We start from the raw sequence: 17,016 nt of genomic DNA on the forward strand, positions 1-17,016 counted from the left end.
AGAAGGACACGTGTGATTTCACCCATAGACAATCCAGAAAATCCAGGCTGTTTGCCACAAGATCCTTATTCACATCTCCAAAGTCCATTTTGCTGCAGGAAGTATCACTTACATACTCAGGGATGAGGGGGCCTGCCGTGCTCACTTTACTCCTGGTGGGCAGCGAGAATCTGCCCGTCTCCTCAGAGTTGTTGTAATGATTATCACTCTCAAACATAGGCTCCTCTGCCTCCTCATGGGATGAAACTTTGTTCAAATCCTAGCCCCACCATTGCATAGTAAAGAACGTAGCCTTGCCCGGACAGGCTCTGGCCTCTGTCCTTGGCATCCACTTGAGCTCCATAAACAGCAGCCTTGGATCTGAGTCCAGGGAGAAATCTGTTCTGGCCAACAAGCAATAACCCCAAAAGTACAAATTTCTTTGACAAAGTTAAGTGGTCTAATGTCCAGTGTCCAGTATCCAGCAAGTGCTCAATGCATACTTGTTGAAATAGCATGACCTGGAAGTCATTTTTAGTCACTCAAACTCGGGAGAGGAGTGGTTCCTGCAGGGCACCCACCTTGAAACCAAAAGACATTAATTAATTAAACAGACCTGTGACCCAAGCAAAGTCTAAAAGTATGAGTGGAAGTGCATTTTCTATCATCTATGGTTTAGAAAGTGGCCACAGTGAGACATGGAAAGAAGACTGTACTCAGGATAAAAACCTAGGACTTAACCCAGGGCCTTAACCAAGGGGAAGTGCCCATCCCTCAGGAGCACAGAGTGCAGAGGCGAGTGCCTTGATGTGACAGAAAGGCACAAGCCCAAGTTGGGCAGAGTTGAAACCCTGAACCCTGCTGAGGCTTCATGGCCACAGTAGAGTGAGCAGAAGCACGGCCTGGACTTCACCTACCCCTCTCCCCAACCATGGGACAGCCATTGAGCCTGTATTGTGACTCCCGGGCATTTGTCCCCTCTCTGCCTTTTCTTCCATGGTGTGGGGGGTGGGCAAGTTCTTAGTCATCCCATTCCCGTTTCTTACAAATCAGTACAAATAAATGTCAACACAGAAAGCTGAGTCCTGGGTATTTTGCTGTTTTGGGTCCTACCTGCTCAGCTGGGGCTGTGCACACCCTGTTGTAGGCTGCAGGAGGAGCTGAGTAGTTGGAGTTAATAAGAAACACTCAGTGGAAAGGGGCCTGGAGGGAACTACCAAGGTCACCCCAACAGCCACACAGGAGTCTCTGGGCCGTGTGCAAAGCCCAGTGCACACACTCGTGGGTAACCTTTTCACCCTGATGTCACCTGGGTAACATCTTCACAAGGAACGATGGGGACTTGAGATCTTGCTGGCCTGTGTTGATTATCCTAAGTAGTATAACAAAGTTGACTGAATCAGACTGTTTAGGGATTCAGATAGTGACATGGCTGTGGTCTCCAAAGTGCCCTAGGGGATCACTTGTCCTGCGGTTTTCTGACTAAATAGTGTAAGACTTGAACTTTTCTCTGTGATCTTTCCTCCTTTTTATAAAAGTAGCACAAGTGGGTCCCTCTAAGAGGCCTGAGCCAGGCATGGGCCTTTGGTCCCACATAAAACCATTCTTCTGTGTTCAGTCCTTTCTTTGCAAAAACACATTTCCATATTCATAAGCTGTTTTACCTCTCTTTTTATTTCTTTCTTTAAATCCATACATTGAATCCATACATTTGAAACAACCTCTAATATAGATGGTATTATACATGTATTTCCTCAAAAGGGGCATGCTTCATGCCTTTTTCATAACACATCCTCCTCCTTGGTTCACCCCATATGCCAAACCACGTGTATCCATACTCCCAGACTTTCCATCGCCAGTAAGTTTAAAGTACAGTGAAAACTCTAAGAAAGGACATTCTCAATTCTCCTTTACAGAAATTGTTGTACTCATTTGCCACCTGTAAGAAACACTCGGACCCCACTTCATGTATAAATCACATGATGATTTATTACACCCATGTAGGCAGACTATTGCCCTAAAGGGCAAACAGCCCCAAAATGAGGAGTAGGCTGATTTTTATACCATTTTTGTGCTGTGTTGGCAGGCAACCTGGCAAGCTCAGAAGCAGAACGTGGCCAGTTAACCTAGGGACTGGATTACACAGTTGGTTCAGGGGGAGCTACAGCATGGCGGTTGGCACTGGGACAAACTTAGCTTGTGAAACTAAGCTTGAGTAAGCCTTCACCATTGTTTCATCTGTTGCTAGGGGATTTTGAGTACTCAGTGAAGTTCCTTATTCTATTCTGAAACCTGTTCCCAGATTTTGCAGGGAGGAGGGTGTTGAGATGTGCGGGGACTCAGGCTGAGACAGTTAGGGACCTTTAGGCATCCTTTTGCTGGGTATTACATTCCCCACTGGTATTTTGGGGAATCAAATCCTTGATTCATCTCAGAATAGCCAGGGGACAAAGTTGGAGCAGGGACATCCACACATTCATTTCACTCTGTGAATGCGAGTGGGGGGGATCAAAGCCCCCCATTGTTACCCATCTCAGTATTTCTTTAAGCATTTACGTGTATACAATCCCAACCCATTTTTTAACCAGAGCAGCCTCGATTTTAACTGAAGCTGCCAGTTAGCCATAGGAGGCAAACTAACACTCTCCTACATCCTGTGAAGGGAGGTCTAACTCCACCCTCAGAGTTTTCTCAGTCACACCACACCTACACACTCTCACACACTTTTTAACAGACCTGCCTGTGGTCTACTGTGCAAGGAGTTGATTTAGGGTCTTCATATCAGCTTGTTTCTGAAGGTGCTGATATTTTAGCACTGAGGTCTTAGGGACTGTGACTCTTCTTGGGTTTTCTACTTAGGCCTTAATAGTACTGTGATGGTGGGCTTTTTACTTTTTTATATTTTTTATATTAAAAAGTTTTTACTTTTCCATGTGACATTTCCCCACCTTTCCCCAAAGTGCAAAAGTCCAATTAAGACAAGTCCCTCAAGTAGTATCCTCAGGCTTCACTGTGTGTTGGCCAGCCAGCTCTATGTGGCCGGAGCAGGGCAGGTTGGCTGTCTCTGGATGTCATCCTTTAAGTCCAGGCAAGTGGGCCACTTGGCTTCTACTAGCAGCAAACTCAGCAGAGTATACAGATTAGGCACAGTAGGGTGCAGTGTTACAGTTATACCATTAACATTTGATACTATACAAATTCTCCAGTGTAGCTAACAGGTGATCTTAGTTGAGTCTTAAGGTCTCAGAGTAAATATCACTACTGTATATAATTCTATACTCTTTGGCCAGTCTCTTAGCCCCATTGAACAGAATAGTTTTGTAAAAACAATTATGTCTCATTTCATGAGTTGACATTACAGACAAGGCTGGCATTTAATACAGGTGGGTTACAGCCTTTTCTCTCTGAGCTATATTTTTTTCTCTCCAATTTTTCTCTTTACTAAAAACAAAATATAGCATAACTAACTTAGTTGCTAAAATAAACTGTACCTTCAGTATACTAGATTTAATTATTTGCATAGAGTGCAGTAAGAATAACTAATTATAAGTTATCTAGGCTCTTTTTATAAATTTGGCTTTGCTGGAACCTTTTATAAGAAATCTCAGTTGGACTTGAAGCCTTTCACGAGCCCAGGTTTCATTTATGCCATTAGATACCTGCATGCATTGGGTAAATTTCTCTTCTCTTGTGGTCCCCAAGCATATTTGATTCCTGGACCCGTCAGCAAGTGACTTTCGTCACTTACTACAGATCAGGAAATGTTACTGATGGGTATCTGGCCAGTTCCTTTTTTCAAAGGGCTTTTTTATTGGCTTTATAATGTCAACTGTAATTCCTCAGTGCAGTTTGGAAACTTCTGGAAATGCTATTCCAGACAAAGCAGTGGTAACTAGAGTCTTCATTATTTTATACAACAAAACAGATTTTTTTGAACTTATGCAAATAACTGTATTTCCAGAAATTAAGAATACTTAATAGTGGCTTTTAAATTTTGGAGAAATCAAGGAGAGAGAAAAACTACACGTTGTTTCAAACTTTGCTTATAGGTACATACTTGAAAAGCTGTAAATAGCTCAAAAGTCAGAAAATTATTTTCTTGACTTCTAGAAAACAGAACATAGAAAGAATCAACCATATTTAAAATAAAAAGCCGTTAGAAACTAGTCCAGGTCCACATAACTGATTTCTGCTCTGTTTGAAGTTAGGTTAGCAATACTCATAGACATGTTATTTTTCCAATGAAAATTAAAGGAAATACATAGTTAACTGGATTACACGAAAACTTCTTTATAAGTTTTGTTTAACATGCACAGACATTGTACAAATATTTTAGAATTTTTGACCTTTGTCTTGCCTTTAAAGAAGTTAGGTGTTTAACTTAACCTTAACATTCCATATGAACACTATGGGAGGGTAGTTAAACTTTATTTTCCTAGGGGTGAGGAAGTTTTGGAATACACAGGGGGTTGTATTTTACCTTTTACTTCAGAGATGGAGTTAACAAAAGTAGGTTTATTGTCAGAGCCTGATCTTCCTCTGCATGTTCATTTCTCTATTGGTGGGCTGCTGTCACAGAGGACTACCATGGGACCTTCCTGCCACCGTGCTGGGGCCCCCTCTCCGTGTAATTAGTAGGGGAGGGCTCTTAGGGAATGGCGTCAGTCAGGGTGCTGGGGAGTACTCTCATCAGGGAACCCGATGTTACAGGGAAACAGTGAATTAAAACAGACAAACATTTATGCTAACAATATAGAGGAAAAAACCTCTAATTGCTGACAAGAACTAGAACTCAGGTGTCTCAAGTTATAAAATGCTGAGTCCTAGGGAATCTTTTTAAAACTCTTTTATACTTTTTTCCTTTCTTTCTTTTTTTTTGTTTAATACAGGATTGTTTTAGGCTGAGACCAATCTTTTAAGAAACACTGAATAAATGCAATAAAATGACACGGTAGACAAGGGACTGACATGAATAATACCTAAAAGTTATTTTTTTAAAATAAACCAAAAAGTAAAAAACAAACACTTCAGCCTTTAAAATATATTGCTCCTGCTGTTTATAAAATGAGTCTTTTCTTCCATATCCACATTGAGATTCTAGCACATTGATTAAATAATTAAGACTTAAAAAAAATAAATAAAAGATCACATTTACTCTTACACTCTCATATTCTCAAAACTAGAACCAGAACACTTTCTCATATAGTTTTTAACAGGTCTATGGGTGACTTAACACTGCAGGGGTTGATTGGATGCCTGCTTTCATTTTAATGGTGTTTTTGGTGACAGGTGCAAACATACATTTCTGGGAGCCTCCAACTGGCCAGTAGGGTTGAGGCTTCTCATGCTTCTAAAAACATTTGACAGGCTAATAGCCCAGCAACCTGAGGTCCTGGTCTCTTTGGCCTTCCCTCAGAGGCTCTACACAAATTATAACAATTGAATTCAACAATCAGTTACATATTTTTCTAAAAATTCATAAAAAACAAGCACAACAAAAATACCCTGAATAATTAAATTAATGTCTGCTGACACTAGTCAAAATTAGACTTTAAAGTGCCTTACCTCTGGAAGTGGACTCTCAGGTGAATATAGGAGTGATCCTCAATCATTGTCCTGGGGGCTCCAGGTTCTCTAGCGACCCTGGGATGTTTCCAGATGGCACCTCCCATAACAGGGACCACAGCCTGTTCCCCTTCTTGAGGCCACCTTACCATCGGTAGAATGTGTGCCAACTAGAGTTATGCCAAGTGGATGCTGTATTAAAAGGTAAAGAGGACTGTGTTTTGTTTTGTTTTTTCTTTGTCTTTTGTTCTAAATGAGTAATGGACCTTGGGTCTTTTGCTGAATGCTAGCACCTTATGTTAAGACTATTTGTAACATAGCAACCATAGTTTTTTAGCAGTCAATAGGAGGAACAGTTTTACTAAACTTTGTAGTCACTCTTTAATTGCCAGAAAGAGAGGGTTTAAAATGCAGGTGGGTTATTTACACTATAATGTCAATTTAAAGTGAGCAAGTACAAAAGGGTCATGTAAGAAAGATCTAACTCCCACCCGGAAAGCGATGTCAAGAGCAGTGGGAGACATAGAGGATGTAAGAGAAGGTAAACAGGCTAGTTGGCAGGGTGAGGGAGGGGGACAGAATCGGTCTTTCACCAGGGGCTGAGAAATTCTCAGCGGCCATCCCCAGGGTGAAAATTGGCTCTTGTGCTCTAGCCACAACCAGTGGCCATAGCCTGGGTTAAAACAAATTGTACATTGACATGTTGACAGGCAACAAGAAAACAGAGATATTGACACCTAAATTTGGAATTGGCAAATCTTTGAAAGGAATTCTGACAAACCATTGGAAATGGCAAACACAAATTTGACAAACAACTCACACATACTAGCCAAACAAACCGAAGACCCACCCTCCGTGAGTCCTAAGACGACGACGTGACAGACTAGGGAATCACCCTCTGTGAGCCTACAGAAGAGAAAAAAACAGACAAAACAAAAAACCTTCTGTGAGTCCTAACAGGAAGGGCTGACAGACTAACAGATCTACACTCTGTGAGTCCAAAGAAGAGAAACTAACAGACTGGGTACGGAAAAGACTGACAAGTTTCACACAATCTCACTGACATGGAAGAGGGTGTTTACCAAGAGATAGAAAGACAAAAACAAATACACAGTGAGGACTCACATCTGTGAGTCCCCCACGAGACCCAGAACTCACTCCTGTGAACCAGACACAAGACCCAGGACTCATGCCCCTGAGTCAGAAACAAGACTCAGGACTCACTCCCATGAGTCAGACACAAGACCTAGGACTCACTCCTGTGAGCCAGACACAAGACCCAGGACGGGGAGAGACATCTCACCCCCATCTGAAAACAGACCATGTAGTTGCGTCCAAATGGTTTAGTTTCCCCAAAAATACCTCTAGAGTTCCAAACAAACTTATAAAACTCACCTGGATGTTACTGATTAATCACCAATTTAAAAGTTTTGTAAAACTATGTCCTGGCTCCACACATCTGAGGACTCAGGGGTCAGAGGAATGTCTCTCTGAGGACTTCCCCTGCAGATGTTGGGCAGAAGTAGCCTAGGTGGGAAATCTGGCTGGGGCCTCCAGAAATGTTGTACTCATTTGCCACCTGTAAGAACGACTTGGACCCCAATTCAGGTATAAGTCAAATGGTGATTTATTACACCTGTGCAGGTGGGTCACTGCACCAAAGGGCAAACAGCCCTGAAATGAGGAGTAGGCTGATTTTGATACCATTTTTGTGCTGTGTTGGCAGGCAAGCTGGTGAGCACAGAGCAGAACGTGGCCAGTTAGCTCAGGGTTGGGGTTACAGAGTTGGCTCAGGAGGGGGCTATATCGTGGCAGTTGGCACCGGGAGAAACTTAGTTTGGGAAACTAACCTTGAGTAAGCTTTCACCATTATTTTATCTGTTGCTAAGAGTTTTTGAGAACTGAGGGAACATCCTTATTCTATTCTGAAACCTGTTACTGGATTTTGTCATGGCTGGGGAGTTGGAGATGTGTGGGGACTCGGGCTGAGACAGTTAGGGGGCTTTAGAGGTCCTCTTGCTGGGTATTACAAGATAGGTACATGAATTAATATGGACTTGTAATAAAAAATTAGCCTAGGCCCAGGAGATATTAGCCTTCATAAAAATACATTTGCTAATAGAAATCAAGGATGAAGCTGAAAGCTTATGTATGACCCTTTGCTTTCTGTTTTTTCTGACACTTCGAAAATGAAGGTAGCGCTAATCAGTTCTGTCTTCCATTGAATTGTTTGAACCTAATATGCTGACTTAGGACAAATAAGGCCAATGAGTGAGTGCAAGATTTTGAAATTACAAAGGATCTACCTATCAAATAAACTGCTGTGGGAAATGCATAAACTGAAAATTATTTGGGGTTAGCTGTGGACTCAAGCTATGTGTATCTTCCTGTAATGCGTGGTTGATAAATCCATATGTTCAACAAATATTTATTGAGCATATATTATATTCTTGAACTCAAGCATTTGGAATCCTAGGAACATAAAAGTGAATGAAATAGACATGGTCTTCCTAAGGCTTTCTGTATACTTTTAAACATGGGCATTCAGAATAATAATTACACAAACTTTTTGTTACAACTTATTAAGTGATATAAAAGTTGAAAAAATAATGTTTTGAGAATTTGGTGTCTTCATGCAATAGAAGATAAATCAGACTGGCTAGAGAGATAGTTAGGAGAAGGGCCACCTCTGTATTTTCCTCGAATAGCATACCATATGGCCCTCACTAGCAGGGTATAGAAAAATCTGAAGACATTGTATCAGTTTTATTTATATTTATCCAATTCATTAACCTGTGACCTAGGAAATTAGTCATTCACACTAAGAAGACCTACACAAGTAAACACACAAACATCTTTCTCAATGCATACAACTCAGATGACCTGGCTTCTCTCACCCAAACAATGATAGCATAAATAGTTCTACTTATCAAAGATCACACCAAGACAAATCCAGTGTTTTACCCCAACTTGCAGTCAGGAGACATAAAAATGAGCCATTTTTGCCCCCAACCCTTCCTAACCATTCCAGTTGCTCAGGAGGCAGTCTAGTGGGGAGTCCAATGCAAAGCTCCACTATACCATCTTGAACTGACATTTTGTCAGACATTGGGATATGGAAGCTCCTAAACCTCGCTGAGGACTATTATGTTTCCACCTTCCCTCCCCCCTCTCACTTAGCAAAGCAATAATGTTCAAACCCAGCCAAGTCAGAATTAGTGCGGCTAGAAAACAAACACAGAGGCTTGCCCAGGAAAGTTCCAAGACACAAATGTCACAATATCCAGAGGACAGCTTTTTCAGTTAGGGAGGAGGACAGCTGGGAAGCACCAGAGAAAGAGTGAGCTGAACTCAACCAGAGAAGCTGTGGAATCCACACAGGCTTGTAACTTACCTTCCCCATCTCAGAGGTAAGAGACGGAGATTCTACCAGTTTAGGGATCGAGCACAGGGAAACAGGAATCAGGATGCCATAAAAACAAGGTTGTTCAGCCTAATTCCACAAACAGAAAAAGATGGTGTAATTTGAGAGTCAGCTGTACTGGAAGAACCCTTTTCAGGCTTCCCTGGCTTCCCTCTGCCCAGGTCCCAGGGTCCATGCCCTCTACAACTACAGGTCATTGTTGTTCCCTGTTACAGCTGTCTCAAGGGCTGCTCATAATTGTCTGGGGTTGCAATTGCAATTGAGGCACAATTTGTGTAAACACAATCTTTGTAACAATTTCATTAGATCCTCTGAGACAAGCAGAATTTGGTAGCTGAATAATAGTGCTTTCCCAACTACATAATAACGTGGGGTATAATGCGTCCTGCTGAGGCACCCATCAATGTCACAGCTATACAATGAGATGGCAGGGTTACCCAGGGTTCTTCATGTGTGATTTGGAGGGGATGAGTGGGAGCCAGTGTGGAACCCTGCCACTTTAGGCCTTTTCCTTTATGACCATGGTCACCGGGATCTGGACGCCCCCCCTTGGTCTCCCCATGATCGAGGGACACTCCATGCCCAATAACCATGAATTACTCGTTTGGGACAGGGCCACTAGTGCTTCAGGGCTTTCCCCTCCTCACCTTTGGCCTTCTGGGGCTGCTGTGACAGCTGGTGTGAAAAGTGTTCAGGTTTCCCACAAGGGTGGCAGGTCTTTCCACCATCCTCAGGGCACCTTGGAGTGAGTGTCTGGGGAGGACATTACTGCAAAAGCCACTCCCAATGATCTGGCCTTTTGGAACTCCCCTGTGTTACGTATCCTGGCTGTTGAGGACAGAGGACGACACTGACAGTATCTGGGACCTGTCTGGGGGCCTAAGGCCAACTTCTGGAGTTTCCTATGGGTTATCACAATCAGAGGTGTCAATCGTGGATCAATCACTATTTCTGCCTCGGCTGATCTGGCTCCGTGTTGTCCAACTTCTGACAGCTTCAGTGATTCTTTCTCTACATATTGTTGGGCTTTCGTCCTTTCCCTGAACCCCTCTGTTACTTTGGCAAAGTTGAGTGGTTTCACCTGAATAGCTTCCATGTCCTTATAAAACACACTAGCATTTGGCTGTGGAGATGGCATCCTCTTTGACACAGATGGAGATTCCACCCTGGATCCCCTTGAACTGTTTGATTCCCAGGCAGGAGCTTTGACTAGGGCACGGAATTGGTCTCCTTAGAGCTGACCAGCTGTCCAAATCCTGTTTCTCTCATCTACAAACATCAATGTGAGAGTAAGACACACTCATCCTTTCAGGTCAAATCAAAAACAATAGCCAGGTATTCACATTCCTCTGTGAATTTCCCAGGGTCAGCAGATAAACTCCCTAACTTTCATTACACACCTCTAGATCATCCATTGAAAATAGAACACGAACCCTCACAGGATGTCCTATGGGTCCTGATACCTCCTGCAAATGAAACATAGAAGGAAAGCTAAGAACATCCAGAAAGGAAGCTAAAGAGAAGGGGTGGGATCCTATGCTGGTGGGGCTGAGCCTCGCCCGGGGCTGCAGCAGCAGCCACAGTTCTGATCACTCCCTCAAAGTCTTAGGCCTGTTCAAAGGCAAAGAGGCACTCGGATATCTCCCTGCTCCCTTAAGCCAACACTTTCCGGACAAGATTCACTATATTGGGTTTCATCCCTAAGGACCCACCAGCAGAAAGTTTCAGGACACATGTTGTCCAGAAGCTTTCCTCTTCCATTTACTCCAAGGAGTTTTATACTGTTAACTCTTGACATTTAAGTCTTGAATTCACTGGGAGTTAATTTTCTGTATGATATTAAAGAGCACCTGTTTCTCTGTCAAGTGGAAAAGGTTTTTTCACCCATATAAGGAAAGGAAAACCCCACCCTGTTATCCCCAGCCCTGATTGGTCCATTTCCCCCTGCCTCTGACCTCATAGAGAGCCATTGAGGCTGACACCTATATAAGGCCGTGTCTGGGCCTGGGTCTTTGGTCGTTACAGCCCAGGAAGCTCTTTTGGTGACCTGCGGACTTGACCTCAGATAGCGTGTTTCCTTGATCGTAGTTCTTGCAGTTATCCCAGTGAGTAGTTTAGCATAGCGTAGATAGAATTCTTAGCATAGTGTTATTTGTTTTGTTAGCATAAGTTCACCTATTATTTTTATCCTAGTTAGCTTTCATTAGTAGTGTTAGCCTATTTAGTGCCCCAGTTAGTATAGTTTGTTATCTTTTTTAGCATAGTGAGCATTAGTTGTTGTTGTTTTTGTTGATTACTTAGTAAGTGTAGCTTATCTAGCGTAGCGCTAGAGTAGTCAGGCTCCCCATGGCGCCTGGGGTGGCCTCCGTGTCTCTGGACAAGGAGGTCCTCCAGGACTACGAGTTCTTGAAGACCCTTGGCCGGGGCAGCTTCGGTGAGGTGAAGCTGGCTCGGCACCTTCCAACCGGGACCAAGGTGGCGGTGAAGATCATCAGCAAACACCATGCTTGTGCGTCTTCGGAGCCTGAGATCATGAAGTGCTTGGACCATCCCAACATCATTAAGCTGCTGGAGGTCATAGAGGGTAAGGATCAGGTGTACCTTATCATGGAACATGCAGGTGGTGGTGACCTGGCTGACAGAATAGACACATCTGGCCAGATGGAGGAGGGGGAGGCCCGAGCCATATTCTTGCAGATACTGAAAGCCGTGGAGTACCTACACGAAGAGGGCATCTTGCACAGGGATCTGAAGCTTGACAATATTTTGTTAGATTCTCAAAACAATGTCAAACTAGCTGACTTTGGTTTGGCCATTACCTTCACCGAAGTTGAGACGATCACAGCCTTTTGTGGTACAGCCCGGTATTTGGCCCCAGAAGTTTTCCTGAGGCAGAACTACAAGGGACCAGAGGCAGAAATCTGGAGCCTTGGCGTCATCCTCTATACGTTGGCCGCCGGGACCGCCCCATTCTTCGGAAGGGATTCGGAGGAACTGAAAAGGTCAGTCTTAAGTACCACCTATACGACACCTGCTTTCACTACCCCCGAATTAAAATCGTTTCTCCAAAAGATCCTAAACCCTGACCCCAGCAAAAGGCCCAGCCTCCGTCAGATGATGGAAGACCCCTGGATCCAGGCTGGGCAAGACAGCCAGAGGCCACGCACGGCAGTGGCAGACATGCCACCAGAGACAGCCACTCCGCCAATTCCCGGTGCCACTTGTGCCCCCCAGCCTGGTCCGGCGTCCTCTCCCTCCCCCAGCACCAGCCGCCTTAGGGGAGGCCCAGAGGGAGACGCCGGAGCTCAGGCCCGTCCCGGACAAGAGCACTCCCTCCCGGCGGCTGGGCAGGTAGTGGTAGTGGAAGAGGACAGCACTGAAGCGGTCCAGGGCGGGCGGGGGTGCGCGAGGAGGATTGCCAGTTTCTTTTGTAAGATGTTCTGCCTCCCGCTGGCCCAGAAGATCCGCCGCCGCAACAAAGTGGTGCCTGTGACCAACCTGGAGACCTGAGGCCCAGACCAGCCAGGGTGGGGCGGCCAAGCTTCCTCCTTTCATGTCTTACAGTTTTAGCAGATTTTCAATAAACTGACATCGACATTGTATCTTTCTCTGTGTGTACATGGGTGGGGCGCAAGGTGAAGTTCAGGTGCGTGTGGAATGGAGACATAAAGCTAACACCCCCAGCGCTGCAGGCAGATGCAGCTTGCTCTCAGAGATGTGTCGCCTCTGAAGAGCTGACCTCATTGATTGTGACATGAATGGTGCGCGGCATAGGCAGGGATTGGGGGTGGGTGGTCATAGGGAACCAAGTTTCAGAAGTCCTGACATCCAAATGGGAAGGGGCCTCGAAGGAGCTGCCAAGGTCACAGCAACGCCAGAGTCTCTGGGCTGTGTGCAGGCCCGAGACGCACACTCCGTGTGTGGCCTCCCCACACTGATGTCACTTGGTTAAGCTTTTCAGAAGAAACAGCGGAGACTTAGGTTCCAGTGGCCTGTGTTGACAGCCCGCGTTGCACAACAGGGTGACCAGGTTAAGGACAATGTAGGGCACATTTCCAAATGCCTGAGAGCCCACCTTAAATGTCTCCTTGGAGGGCAAGAAGGCCCTGAGCTTATGGGATCCTGAAACACGGTGTGGGAGGTCAGGCAGGCAAGGAGTCCCAGATGGGTGAGGGCCCAGACAAGCAGCCTGAGGCCTGTGGAGGCCCCCTAGCCACAGTGGACTGAGCGGAAGCACGGCCTAGACTCCCCCTACCCACAGCCACCTGGGACAACCATTGAGCCTGGACCGTGACTCCTGGGCACTTGTCCCCTCACTGCCCTTCCCTGCCTTTTCTTCCATGGTTGTGGGGGGCAGGGCGAGAGGGTTCTTAGACATCCCACTCCTCTTTCTTCCAAATCTGTACAGATAAATCTCAATCCGGAAAGCCGAGTCCTGGGTATTTTGCTGTTTTGGGTCCTCCCTGCCCAGCTGGGGCTGTGTACACCCTGGTGTAGGCTGCAGGAGGAGCTTAGTACTTGGAGTTAGTGAGAAACACTTAGTGGAAAGGGGCCTGGAGGGAACTACCATGGTCACCCCAACAGCCACACAGGAGTCTCTGAGCCGTTTGCAGGGCAGTGATGCACACACCCGTGGATGGCCTCCCCACCCTGATGTCACCTGGTTAACATCTTCGCGAGGAACCATGGGGTCTTGAGGTCCTGCTGGCCAAAGTGCCCAAAGGTCCCCCAAGGGGGACCACTTGTCCTGCTGTGTTCTGACTAAATAGTGTAATACTTGAACTTTTCTCTGCCATCTTTCCTCCTTTTTATAACAGCAGCACAAGTGGGTCCCTCTAAGAGGCCTGAGCAAGGCTTGGGCCTTGGTCCCACACAAAACCATTCCTCTGTGTTCATTCCTTTCTTTGCAAAAACACATTTCCACACTCATGACCTGTTTTACCTCTCTTTGTAGTTTTTTTTTTTTTTTTCCTTCCAATGCACACATTGAATCATCTTTGAAAGAACCTCTAACTTAGATGGTAGTATACATATACTTCCTCACTAGGGGCACGTTTATTGCCTTTTTCATAACACTTCCTCCTCCTTGGTTCACCCCATCTGCCAAACCACGTGCATCCAGACTCCCAGACTTTCCATCACCAGTCACTTTATATAGCGGTGAAAACCCTAAAAAAGGACAATCTCAATTCTCCTGTACAGAAATAGGTATGTGAATTAGCATGGACTTGTAATAAAATAGCTTAAAAAATTAGCCTAGGCCCGGAAGATATTAGCCTCCATAAAAATACATTTACTGATAGAAATCAAGGATGCAGCTGGAAGCTTATGTGTGACCCTTTGCTTTCTGTTTTTTCCTGACACTTTGAAAAGGAAGGTAACGCTAATCACTTCTGTCTACCACTGAGTTCTTTGAACCTAATATGCTGACTAAGCACAAATAAGGCTAATGAGCGAGGGCAAGGTTTGGATATCACTCACAGAGGACCTACCTATCAAATCAACTGCTGGGGGAAATGTAGAAACTTGAAACTCTTTGGGGTTATCTGTGGACTCAAGCTATGTGTACCTTCCTGTAAACCGTGGTTGATAAATCCATGTCTTCAACAAATATTTATTGAGCACCTATTATATGTTTGGATGCAGGAATGTGCAATCCTAGGAACATAGCAGTGAATGAAACAGACATGGTCTTCCTAAGGCTTTCTGTTTACTCTTAAAGATGGGAGTTCAATGAATAATTACACAAACTTTTTGTTACAACTTATTAAGTAATATAAAAGTTGAAAAGAGAATGTTTTGAGAATTGGGAGTCTTTGTGCAAGAGAAGATAATTCAGAGTGGCTAGAGAGATAGTGAGGAGAAGGGCCACCTCTGTATTTTCCTCGAATAGCATACCATATGGCCCTCACTAGCAGGGTATAGAAAAATCTGCATACACTGTCTCTGTATTATTTATATTTATCCAATTTATTCACCTGTGGCCTAAGAAATCAGGCATTCACACCAGGAAGACCTACACAATTAAACACACGAGCATCTTCGTCAATACATACAACTCAGATGACCTGGCTGCTCCCACCCGACCAATGATAGCAGAAATTGTCCTACTTGTCACAGATCACACCGAGACAAATCCAGTGTTTTATCCCAACTTCCAAGCAGGAGACCTAGAAATGAGCCATTTCTTCCCAACACTTCCTAGGCATTCTAGTTGTTCAGGAGGCAGTCTAGTGGGGAGTCCCCTGGGATGCCCCTCAACCCCACCTTGCACTGACATTTTGTCAGACATTGGGGTAGGGAAGCCCCGAAATCTGGCTGAGAACTACTATGTTTCCGTCGTCCCTCCCCCCTCTCAGTTAGCAAGGCACTAATGGTCAAACCCAGCCAAGTCAGAATTAGTCGGGCTGAAAAACAAACACAGAGGCTTGCCCAGGAAAGACCCAACACAGTGATACAAATGTTGCAATATCCAGAGGACAGATTTCTAGTTCGGGGGTAGGGCAGCTGGGAAGCACCAGACAAAGAGTGAGCCGAAGAACCAGAGAAGCTGTGGAATCCACAGAGGCTTGTAATTGACCTTCCCCTTGGTAGGGGTAGGGGAGGGAGGAGAGAGACAGAGGTTCTGCCAGTTTAGGCATGGAGCACAGGGAAACAGGAATCAGGATGCCATAAAGACAAGGCTGTTCAGCTTCCTTCAACAAACAGAAAAAGATGGCCTGGGTTGAGAGTGGCCTGTACCGGAGGAACCCTCTCAGCCTTCCCTGGCTTCCCTCTGCCCAGGTCCCAGGGTCCACGCCCTCTACACCTGCAGGTCTTTGTTGTTCCCTGTGACAGCTGTCTCAAGGACTGCTCCTAATGGTCTAGTGTTGTGATTGCAACTGAGGCCCAATTTGTCTAAAAAGATTCTTCGTAGCAATGACATTGGAACCTCTGAGACAAGCAGAAGTTGCTGGCTGACTAATAGTCCTTCCCAACTACATAATAACTTGGGGTATAATACCTCCTGCTGAGGCACCCATCAATGCCACAGCTACGTAAGGGGATGACAGGGTTGCCCAGGGTTCTTCATGTGTGATTTGGAGGGGATGAGTGGGAGCCAGTGTGGGACCCTGCCACTTTAGGCCTGTTCATTTATGACCATGGCCACCAGGCTCGGGACACCCCCCCCCTTGGGCTCCCTGTTATCGGGGGACACTCCGTGCCCAATAACCAGGATGTCCCCATTTGGGACAGGGCCACCAGTGCTTCATGGCTTTTCCCTCCTCAACTTTGGTCCTTCTGGGGCTGGTGTGACACTCTCTAAAAGTGTCCCGGTTTCCCACAAGGGTGGCAGGTCTTTCCACCATTCTTAGGGCACTGTGGGGTGAGTGTCTGGGGAGGGCATTGCTACAAAAGGCACCCCCAGTATTCTGGCCTTTTGGAACTCCCCTGTGTTACATATCCCGGTTGTTGGGGACAGAGGAGGCCACTGACAGTATCTGGGACATGTCTGGGGGCCTAAGGCCAACTTGGAGTTTCCTATGGGTTATCACAGTCAGAGGTGGCAATCGTGGATCAATCACTATTTCTGCCTCGGCTGATCTTGCTCCATGTTGTCCACCTTCTGACAGCTTCGGTGATTATTTCTCTACATATTGCTGGGCTTTCCTCCTTTCCCTGAACCCCTCTGTTACTTTGGCAAAGTTGAGTGGTTTCACCTGAATAGCTTCCATGTCCTTATAAAACACACTAGCATTTGGCTGCGGAGATGGGATCCTCTTTGACACAGATGCAGATTCCACCCTGGATCCCCTTGAACTGTTTGATTCCCAGGCAGGAGCTTTGACTAGGGCACGGAATTGGTCCCCTTAGATGTGACCAGCTGTCCAAATCCTGTGTCTGTCATCTATAAACATCAATGTGAGAGTAAGACGCACGCATCCTTTTAGGTCAAATCAAAAACAATAGCTAGGTATTCACATTCCTCTGTGAATTTCCCAGGGTCAGCAGAGAAATTCCCTAACTTTTCATTACACACCTCTAGATCACAGGCTGTCCTGTGGGTC

At 45.4% G+C, this 17,016-nt stretch overlaps 1 long non-coding RNA gene across 1 annotated transcript in view; it reads right to left on the reverse strand.

The window, feature by feature from the left end:
* Positions 1 to 5,164: 5,164 nt before the first annotated feature.
* Positions 5,165 to 17,016, reverse strand: part of LOC128592258 (uncharacterized) — a 102,328-nt gene continuing 90,476 nt past the window's right edge. The window contains exons 2-3 of the long non-coding RNA XR_008381821.1: positions 5,545 to 5,582; positions 5,165 to 5,400 (exon numbers count right to left, since the gene is read on the reverse strand). This is a non-coding gene — a long non-coding RNA (uncharacterized LOC128592258). The remainder of the gene's footprint in view (positions 5,401 to 5,544; positions 5,583 to 17,016) is intronic.

The sequence above is a fragment of the Nycticebus coucang genome, chromosome 8 (genome assembly GCF_027406575.1).
Source record: "Nycticebus coucang isolate mNycCou1 chromosome 8, mNycCou1.pri, whole genome shotgun sequence".
NCBI lineage: Eukaryota > Metazoa > Chordata > Mammalia > Primates > Lorisidae > Nycticebus > Nycticebus coucang.